Source organism: Periplaneta americana, chromosome 5, assembly GCF_040183065.1.
Source record: "Periplaneta americana isolate PAMFEO1 chromosome 5, P.americana_PAMFEO1_priV1, whole genome shotgun sequence".
Taxonomy (NCBI): Eukaryota; Metazoa; Arthropoda; class Insecta; order Blattodea; family Blattidae; genus Periplaneta; species Periplaneta americana.
Window position 1 is genome coordinate 56,889,416 of NC_091121.1, and position 11,351 is coordinate 56,900,766.

The following is an 11,351-nucleotide window of genomic DNA, read 5'->3' on the forward strand; positions in this document are numbered from 1 at the left end:
ACAATTATTGATTTGTTCTGTGTAGGGGTGGTCAGTTTTATTTAGGGACAAAATGGCTGCTTTTGAGTCCGAGAGGATGACGGCGTTTGTGAATTTATCCATATGGAATAAAAGTTGATTTAAGGCAACATGTATAGCTTCAATTTCTCCATCATATGCAGATAGATTATAACCAACTGGGAGATAGAAGCAAAAAAGATTACTAAAAATACCAGATCCTACATTTCCTTGAGGGTCTGTTTTTGAGCTGTCGGTATAAATTCTTATCCAATAGTCTTCCGGATATCTGATGTTGACGGTTTCAAGGGCCAATTGTTTTAAATTTTCTTTACTGTGTTGATTTTTGGTGATTTGTTATAGGGGGTCTATTATAAATAAAATATTTTCATAATATTATCTTCACTAAAATCTGACTTCTTTTGTTTCTGATTTCCATTTTTATATAAGGTCTTAGTCTTGCCACATTTCTTTTTTACCTTTGCTTTCGAATTACATCTTTCTATCGACATTATCGTAACAACAGAATAATAGCTACAATAGCATTCCTGCAGGCTCCCTTTTTCTGTTTGAGCACAATATTGTGATATACTCATCTAATTCATTTCCCATATATATATATATATATATATATATATATATATATATATATATATATATATATGTATATATATATACATACATACATACATACATACAGATTTGAAGATTTGGAAAATAGTGCACAGTATTTCTAACGTTTTTATTTCATGTTTGAAAAGTTCCATATTTAAATTTAATAATTCTAAAATCCTCCTTCTTCCCCCCCCCCCTTAATATTTCATTAAGTTATTTTTCTATCATGAAATAAATTGTAAGAAAGAATGATCCCTGATCTTCAACCACAGCGAGCTTGTCGGCTAAGAAGAGGGTGGAAAGTCAGCCTCAAAATGGGATCTAGTATTACCACATCAACGTTATTAAACATAGTGAAAAGAGCATTCCATAAAGGTTGTTCACTGACCAATCTTTTTTGATATTAAATGGCATTGCACTCTCTATTCAATCTCGTGTATATATGGATGAGGACCGTCTTAACATTGATAGCCTAGGAGACTCTATGATAGCCCAAATTCAAGCGCTCCTCTTTTCGGAAAACACAGAATCGCCATTGTCGGCAATAGTCGCTCTGAATTTCAATAACTTGTCCTTTACATTTAACAAACTCAAACAATGACGTCACACAGAACATTCAGCTCATCAATTTAAAATATTTTCCAGTTATCACTTATCTTTTAGAAAACGGTTTTTACATCAGTATAATGTGGAGTACGTTCAAATAAAACTATGTTAAGGTTACAATAACGCACAGACTGGCATAAGAAAGTATGAGTATAAAACATATCAATGTTTCGTCTACTCACCAACGACATCTGGCAGGCTCCGTGAGGTCACCTGTAACAAAAATTTAACAATTACTCTCACAAAGTTTACCAGGTAGGTTCCAATTCGAATTCAAGCTATTGAAGATACTGTAGTTGTAAAAACACGTAATTATATATTTTTTTACAGTTAAGGCTCATAAAGTAGCAAAACAAACACAAAACCAAAGATGGAAAATTCCTAACATAGCATTCTGAGAGGTGTTCTAGAGCTATCTCTGTTCATGGTTTCAATAATTTTGGGAGCTGTTATTCAGATTTATGACTTCCTGAATCAAATTCTCTCCAAAATGATGTTTCCTTCTGAAACTAATGGTACACAAAAGACTACAAAACCCCTAAGCATAAAGAGGAAGGGAAAAGGAAAGGAGATACCCTCGCCCATGACCTTTTCGCTTACACTGCCTTATAAACAGACACACAGGAAGGCACAGTGCATCAGTTGTGGATTTTAATCGACCAATAAGAGTCGAAAGCTATGACGCCTGCCTTATACAATCCGTCACTGAGCAATGCTTTTCTTCCTGTCTACTCATATCGGTCCGAAACATAACTTTCTCTCCCAGGAAGGTGGAGTGGGGAGTTAAGGGGTAATCTGCAGTGACTCTATTGAGGTATTAGCGCCCAGGCCTGGAGTACATAGATGTTCGCAGCAGCGCACTCAATTCGATCCAGTAAATGTCTTAGCCATACTATAAGCTTTTTCTCATTATGAGGGTGACCAGCCCTAGAGAGAAAAGATAACATCGTTAATGACTGGGGCGTGTCCCCCATGAGTCCGTGACGTCAGAGTCGGCCAGACAGTGCGTCGCGACGCGCGGTGGAGGAATGATACTATTGCTGCTGCTCCTGCTGCTGGCCGCATCGGTGGTGGTTCTGTTGTGCTGGTTTTGCTTCACCGCCACCAACGCCTGCCAGGGTGAGTCTGAGCAATTCCATCAACTACTTATTACAACCAAGACAGGATATAAAGTGTAGAACTTAATTACGTGGAGGTAAACCATGGTCACTGAACAATAGTGCCGTAATCAGAACCAGGGTATTTTGGTGATACATATTTTTTTTAACTTTCATGGAGAATAAATAAAATAGCATACTTATGGTTTAAAATATGACAGTTATTGCATAAAAATTGCGTGCTTATTATTTTCTCCATGTAATGACATACATTCATACAAAGTCTTCATTAACAATTAGCAATAATCTTACACACGGTAAACTGAGTGCCAGCAAGTTCTACTAACTACTAATTGGTCCTCCGAGTTAGCTCGTGGTAACGCGTCTGTCTCCAGCCTAGCCGGCCCGGGTTCGATTCCTGCTAGGGTCAGAGATTTTCATGTAAAATCTGTACCTCGGGACAACTTCTAATCACTAAATTGTGCACCAATGTAACTCTGCGCAGTGCATATGAAGAGAAGGCATATGTCACTGTTGATAGTGATTAGGATAGGAACGTTAAGTCTAGCAGCCCACTTGATGTTATTCGACAGGAGTAGGCTACGTGCCGGCACCGGGTTTCCCCTTTTCCCTTCCTCATAATCATCATCCTCGCCCATTCCCTACACTATACGTACACATACACTCACCCTAGTACATGACATAACTCTTCACAGATACACATCATGTATAACGTGGCCCGCTGAAGTCGTGTGCAACTCGAAAATGAGTAACAGTCCTGCCATCTATCCGCAGTATGCGGAACCCGAATCACGTAAAGTGAAGTGGATAGGAATTAGACACACAAACTACTAATTGCAAGCAAGTACAGGATATGAAGTGTCGAACTTAGTTGCATTGTACACCATAATCTCTGAAAAATAGTCCGATAATCAGGGTCAGGTTTTTTTGGTAATATTTTTCTTAATTTTTCGTAAAGAAAATAAATGAAATATTGTACGCTACTTGTGGTTAAAAATGTGACAATAATTTCGTAAAAATTTCGAGATTATTTATTTCGACATGTAATATCATACACTCACATAATCTTAATTAGCAATAATCTTATACACGGTATTGTTATTTAGTCAACTGTCCGGAGACAGGTTTGAACCTCATAAGTGACACAAATAAAGGATCACTCATAAAGCAACTAAGCCAGGAGATAATGAGGTAGGATGGCCAGTTTCTTTCCCCCTCCATTGTATACATCACTGATTAGTAACATATTACACTAATCAGACTTCAGATGTATGCAAAAAATTTTCTTCCTTTGACACATAGTCAAGTGAGATGTAGGCCTACTGCCTGATAATAGCCTAGATGTAGACTATAGGCCTACTTATCAGCCAGAACTTCATTCATTCTTTCATTCATTCATTCATTCATTCATTCATTCATTCATTCATTCATCATTTTCTGTCCAAGGGCAGGTCTTTCACTGCAAACCCAACAAAAAAATTTTCTTTTGGATGACGTGTCCTACCTTTTTCTCCGAAATCCCTCATTCAATTTCAATTACAATTAGCCTACGCGTACTTTTGAAAAACTCTGTAAGTTATATAATTAATATATATTGTGGTAATTCATGAATTATTCACGCAGAGTATGCAACTAGACAATACTAAGTCATTTCTCATGAAAAATATGAGTCCAATATTGTTTTCTCTTATCTTCTAGTAGACACGCAAACACAGATAATTTCTATAGGTTCATCATGACCATCTTCTAGCAAAAATTAATTAGAATTGAATGTGTGTCGAGTGAGTTAGTAATGTGGCGCCAAAGTACATAAGTAAAGTGAAAGTACACAACGTAATTTACGCTACGCAACTTTTATGACTCAGTGAAGCGCTCTACTTAAGGTGTGTACACACGTAGCGAAAGTGAACCGTCGCTTGTCGATACATCAAAGGAAGTTCGCATTCGATGTAAACGGGATTTGTCACTTGTTCGTAGTTTGTTGTAGCAGCAGAGGGCAGCGGTTAATATAATTCCACCAAACGGTACTAGTATGTCAAAACTGAAGTGGACTGAAGAAATTATCATCAACCCAGGATCATATTTACGCTGTGTTCGTTGCACTTGTCTTTCGAGTCTCGCTCATTATTTTTTTTTTATTTTAGTAATTATTTTACGACTCTTTATCAACATCTTAGGTTATTTAGCTTCTGAATGAGATGAAGGTGATAATGCTGGTGAAATGAGTCCGAGGTCCAGCATCGAAAGTTACCCAGCATTTGCTCACATTAGGTTGAGAGAAAACCCCGGAAAAAACCTCAACCAGGTAACTTGCCCTGACCGGGAATCGAACCCGGGACGCGCTAACCGTTACTCCACAGGTGTGGACTCTCATCATTTTCGAAATAGCACTTGGTCGACGTGGAAAGATTTCGTACATACATAATTGAAATAAATAACATTAAAGATGTTTAATTGATACAAAAAGACAAAAAAAAAACAGTATCACAGTTATCAAAATATTCTGGTTCTACTAACAGATATTACCTATGGTTATATAAATTAAACAAAAAAAAAATTCAAATAAATTTGAATTTCTAAGAAACATAAAACATAGCGTTAAATAAAGCGTTTTTTTTTTATTTTTTATACTTGATCTCAAACATACGAAAAAAAATGGCCTAGTCTTTTAATAAGGGACTAGTAATTAAATAAAGATTGGGAAACGGATTACTACACTAAAAGGTAGAGATGATGTTTAAAATAGCTACAGTACTTGATTGTTTATACATATAGGCCTATAACAGTTGCCAAAACAGATTAAAATTCAGTCTGGTATAAACAACTGTGACTATTCAAGGCTGCTTGACGTTCGAGAATTGATCACTCCCGAAGTCCCGATGTCTTGAACGTTTGTTTACAAGTAGTCAACGACAGGCAATACTGTCGTGCGGGTTTTCGGCTTTTCGGGCGCTGTTAGTCTTGCATTCTCGCTCGTTATTCGTATCTAATATCTACACATGGGCTGTGGCCCTGGGCGGCAAATTTTTTGAGAATAATACCGTACTCGAGTTATGAAAGTGTGAGAAATTTTATACACGCGCGCATTTATGACAAACATTTTACTTTAATGTTTAGGCCTATAGATTCAAACAATAGGATTTTATACTATATCCGAACAATATGTAATTAATTATCCATAATAAGTAAGAGGAAGTACAATTTTATTGTCTGATTATAATATGCCAGTCAAGGCTTTATTTCACACGTGCGTCGCATAATTAAAGCTCGTAAGTCGCTTAATTTTTACATGGCAGCTCATGACATCTAAAAGCAAAATAATACCTGTCCTATGCAAAAATTGGCAACTTATTGGTTAAATACCTGAAATTTAAAGAGTCCCTTTGGTTATAAAAATTAATTGTACGACTTTAACGAAATTATTTATCTCCAACATTTTTCTTCTTCCCTTGTAGATATTATATTCTTTACAATAATTTCAAAACCATTCCATTCAGGAGCGGAAAAAATTATAAATAAGCCCTGCATCAACCTTATTTAATTGTATCGGGACCAGGAAATTTTTATAAAAAAGAACTGGAACTCAGTTGTTTCAACTTAGAATAAATAATATCAAACTTGTATACGAATCTTCTGTTGCCAGATATTGAAGTGTTAGTGCTAGTCTTTCATGAACAGGTATAGCTTCTCGCCAGTCTTTGTCTTTCTTACAAATTTTTGGCCTATTTTGCACAGTAGCCTAACATTTCAAGGTCTGTTGTTGAAATTCGACAGAAGCCCTAAAAGTATCCCATTGAATTTAACGTAAATCATTAAACAAGTCAATACCTCTACTGTATTCTATACCGATTGCGACTTTCGTATAGTGGCATCTGTCACCATCGCCTTTTATTTCCCAACTTTATTTTTGTTAGACTGCCTGTAACAACTGCTGCACTTGCTATGATATTCTTCGTCTGCCATTATTGCGAGTAACCAGCAAATGCGAATGTTCTCTGATCATCTGCTGGTTATTTGCTCCAAACAGCAAAGATTTTTCTTCGTCATTCGTTCGTTCGCTACGTGTGTACGCACATTTGGACGCACTAAGCTCGACTGATTTTGCATGGAAGGCATAGGACAGGAGCCAACATTCCTAATGTAACTGAGAATAGAGAAAATGAGGAAAAAGATTATAGAACCTCCAAGGAAGAGATGAATGGCCACCGGCGTAGCTCGATCGGTTAAGGCGCTTGCCTGTCGCTCACAAGTTGCATTCGGGCGCGGGTTCGATTCCCGCTTGGGCCGATTACCGGTTGAGTTTTATCCGAGGTTTTCCACAACTGTAAGGCAAATTTCAGGTAATCTATGGCGATTCCTCGGCCTCATCTAGCCAAATATCTCGCTATCACCAATTCCATCGACGCTAAATAACCTCGTTGTTGATACAGCGTCGTCATATAACCAAGTAAAAATAAAAATAAATGGTGAGAAATTAAAACAGGTCAAGACAGTTCCGAGATTGCCGGGTGCGTGCAGCCGCCTGGCTATAACAAACACCGGAATAAAATAATGACGGATTTATGCGCAACCTATGACTAGATTCTCGCCACACGCAATGGGAAGAAAGTGTAGCGACACTACAGAAAATCAATGTTGTGGCTTGAAGGGCAATAATGCACTCTTCAGCTTCACTAATTCAGGACAAAAGTTTTCCTTTCAATATCAGTTCATTTTTGTCTACCACGTAAGCCTAAGTACTCGTACATTTCCTACGAAACGAAGGCGATTTACTGGACATATTACACAAAAATCTTGGACTTATACCGCAGTTGACCGCCCCTATGAAATAACATCACAGAGCTAAATTCCCCGAATTTTCAAGAAATATTTTTAAATTATAATAAATTTAAACGGGAATTTTACTGGAAGCAAGTAAAGAGATAGGTTTGGAAGTAAATCCCGAAAAGACAAAGTATATGATTATATCTCGTGACGAGAATATTGTAGGAAATGGAAATATAAAAATTGGAAATTTATCTTTTGTAGAGGTTGAGAAGTTCAAATAACTGGGAGCAACAGTAACAAAAATATAAATGATACTCGGGAGGAAATTAAACGCAGAATAAATATGGGAAATGCCTGTTATTATTCGGTTGAGAAACTTTTATCATCCAGTCTGCTGTCGAAAAATCTTACTTACTTACTTACAAATGGCTTTTAAGGAACCCGAAGGTTCATTGCCGCCCTCACATAAGCCCGCCAGCGGTCCCTATCCTGTGCAAGATTAATCCAGTCTCTATCATCATACCCCACCTCCCTCAAATCCATTTTAATATTATCCTCCCATCTACGTCTCGGCCTCCCTAAAGGTCTTTTTCCTTCCGGTCTCCCAAATAACACTCTATATGCATTTCTGGATTCGCCCATACGTGCTACATGCCCTGCCCATCTCAAACATCTCGATTTTATGTTCCTAATTATGTCAGGTGAAGAATACAATGCGTGCAGTTCTGTGTTGTGTAACTTTCTCCATTCTCCTGTAACTTCATCCCGCTTAGCCCCAAATATTTTCCTTAGCACCTTATTCTCAAACACCCTGAACCTATGTTCCTCTCTCAGAGTGAGAGTCCAGGTTTCACAACCATACAGAAGAACCGGTAATATAACTGTTTTATAAATTCTAACTTTCAGATTTTTGGACAGCAGACTGGATGATAAGAGCTTCTCAACCGAATAATAACACGCATTTCCCATATTTATTCTGCGTTTAATTTCCTCCCGAGTGTCATTTATATTTGTTACTGTTGCTCCAAGATATTTGAATTTTTCCACCTCTTCGAAGGATAAATCTCCAATTTTTATATTTCCATTTCGTACAATATTCTGGTCACGAGACATAATCATATACTTTGTCTTTTCGGGATTTACTTCCAAACCGATCGCTCTACTTGCTTCAAGTAAAATTTCCGTGTTTTCCCTAATCGTTTGTGTATTTTCTCCTAACATATTCACGTCATCCGCATAGACAAGAAGCTGATGTAACCCGTTCAATTCCAAACCCTGCCTGTTATCCTGAACTTTCCTAATGGCATATTCTAGAGCGAAGTTAAAAAGTAAAGGTGATAGTGCATCTCCCTGCTTTAGCCCGTAGTGAATTGGAAAAGCATCAGATAGAAACTGACCTATACGGACTCTGCTGTATGTTTCACTGAGACACATTTTAATTAATCGAACTAGTGTCGAAAAATCTGAAAGTTAGAATTTATAAAACAGTTATATTACCGGTTGTTCTGTATGGTTGTGAAACTTGGACTCTCACTTTGAGAGAGGAACAGAGATTAAGGGTGTTTGAGAATAAGGTGCTTAGGAAAATATTTGAGGCTAAGAGGGATGAAGTTACAGGAGAATGGAGAAAGTTACACAACACAGAACTGCACGCATTATATTCTTCACATAACATAATTAGGAACATAAATCCAGACGTTTGGGATGGGCAGGGCATGCAGCACGTATAGGCGAATCCAGAAATGCATGTAGAGTGTTAATTGGGAGGCCGGAGGGAAAAAGACCTTTAGGGAGGCCGAGACGTAGATGGGAAGATAATATTAAAATGGATTTGAGGGAGGTGGGATATGATGATAGAGAATGGATTAATCTTGCTCAGGATAGGGACCAAGGCGGGCTTATGTGAGGGCGGCAATGAACCTCCGGGTTCCTTAAAAGCCAGTAAGTAAGTAAGTAAGTAAGTACGCCTAAGTAAAAGCCCAAGTTATGGGCAAATTTGCTAAATGATGTTCCTAAAATTTGCCCCCACACGTATCATCTTAAATTCCTGGCTGCGCTACTGTCCAGGTAAGATTATTAACTTAAGTTTATTCGATTGCACAACAAAAAGTATTTCTTACAATTACAAAATTAAAATACCAACTTCATTTAAGGCCTATACCACAGTCTAGTATATACAGTCACGAAGCTTGAGTTGTTGAGGGTACTAGGAACAATAGACTGTGCCGGTACTATTTTGCATTGGCTGTGATGAGGCGATAGTAGCGATCCTAGTGGTTAGCAACTATCTATGGATGCATATTCCCTACGTATTGAGCTTCGTGATATTAGACTGTGCCTGCACTAAGTTATACTCAGTAGCGGTAGCAGTGGTAGTCGCATATTTATCGACGCTTTTTACAGCAGAGACTATTCAGCATCTCGAAATTCAAAGTAGGCAAGAAATGACTGACAAATTTTGCCTGTAGTCTCTGTCAGGGACTGTGTTCTTTTACTTGCCGAAAATCTACGATAAGGTACTCCCAGCTCTACTTCCCTAATGGAGGAATACATGCTAAGGATTTATTGTCCTTTAAGGGGGACTATATATTCAAGAAAATTAAATTTCCTACATTTTTTAGATACATTTCATTCCATTCTATAGTTTTCTGCTAAAGGACAGGTCTTTCAGTGCAAACCCAGCATTCTTCAATCTTTCCTATTTTCTGCTTTCCTCTTAGGCTCCTCTTAGGTTGTTGGACAATAACTTCATTTAAAATTACATAAATTCTTACTTAACAAATTAATTGCTGATTAATATTTATTACATATAATGAAACTAACATATGTCCATTCTTATTATTATCATTAATTTCTCTAAATATATTTACAAAACCTCTAATGGTAATTATATTAATATTCTCATTATAGAAATATATTTTAGATTTATATATTTTTTTTTTCTCCCTGTAAAATAGTTCTAGTAAGCTTATATTAAATTAATTTTCATCATTTTACTAGCTATCTCAAATTAATTATAATTGATTGAATTAAATTAGCTCATAAATTAAGTTACTACTTTACCTTATAGGTTTATCTAAATTTAAATAAATATGTAGTCTGCTAGTCGTTAAAACTTAACTGAAGAATATTGCTGGAGAACCTTTTAAGTGTAGTGTAAATATTCGTAATTTAAATATGTATTGTATTGATTAAGGCTGGTTGAGTGGAAGAGAAGGCCTTATGGCCTTAACTATGCCAGCGAAAATAAAACATTATTATTATTATTATTATTATTATTATTATTATTATTATTATTATTATTATAACATAATATCTTAATGTCGTCTAACATCTGATATCTTCTTCTATCCGAACTTTTCTCCCGTTCATCATTCCTTCCAATGCATCCTTCAGTAGGCAATTTCTTCTCAGCCACTGACCTAAAAAATTCCTTTTTCTCTTCCTGATCAGTTTCAGTAGTCTATCATTCTTTCTTCGCTCACTCTTTCCAACACAGCTTCATTTCTTATTCTGTCTGTCCATTTCACACGCTCCATTCTTCTCCATATCCACATTTCAAATGCTTCTACGGTCCGTCCGAGGAATCTGTAGAGGGACTTTGCGCATATGGGGACGGACTCTATCTGTGCCGGAGTGTAATGCGGGCAGCATCATCTCCGGGCCGCTAAGGGGTAAGATGCTCGTGGTAGTGTGTTCAGATAGAAATAATCCCCTTCCTGCAAGCGATTGGTAGTTCGTTCAACCAAGTACCTCCGCCCAGAGCGACCATTGGTCCTGCCCTCCCATATACCACTTGCGCAGAGGTCTTATTTCGTATTTCTACTCTATAGATTTCTGAGACGGACCATAGTCGCTTCTCTTCACTTCGTCATAATGTCCATATCTCTGGCCCATACAATGCCACACTCTACACGAAGTACTTCACTGGTCTCTTCCTTAGTTCTTTCTCCAGAGATCCCCAGAAGTTGCTCCTTTTCCTATTAAAAGCTTCCTTTGCCATTGCTATCCTCTTTTTGACTTCTTGGCAGCAACTCATGTTATTGCTTATAGTACACTCCAAGTATTTGAAGCCGTCCACTTGTTTTGAGATACAGCTTTCATTTTTGTTACACATATTATGTATTTTAGCAATCTAAGAGAGCTATCAAAATTTAACTTTCATCATACACTTATTTTTTCAATTATTCAATTTTTATACAAGAAAGAGGAAAATTTTCGAAATTATACTTCTTATACAAATTTCAT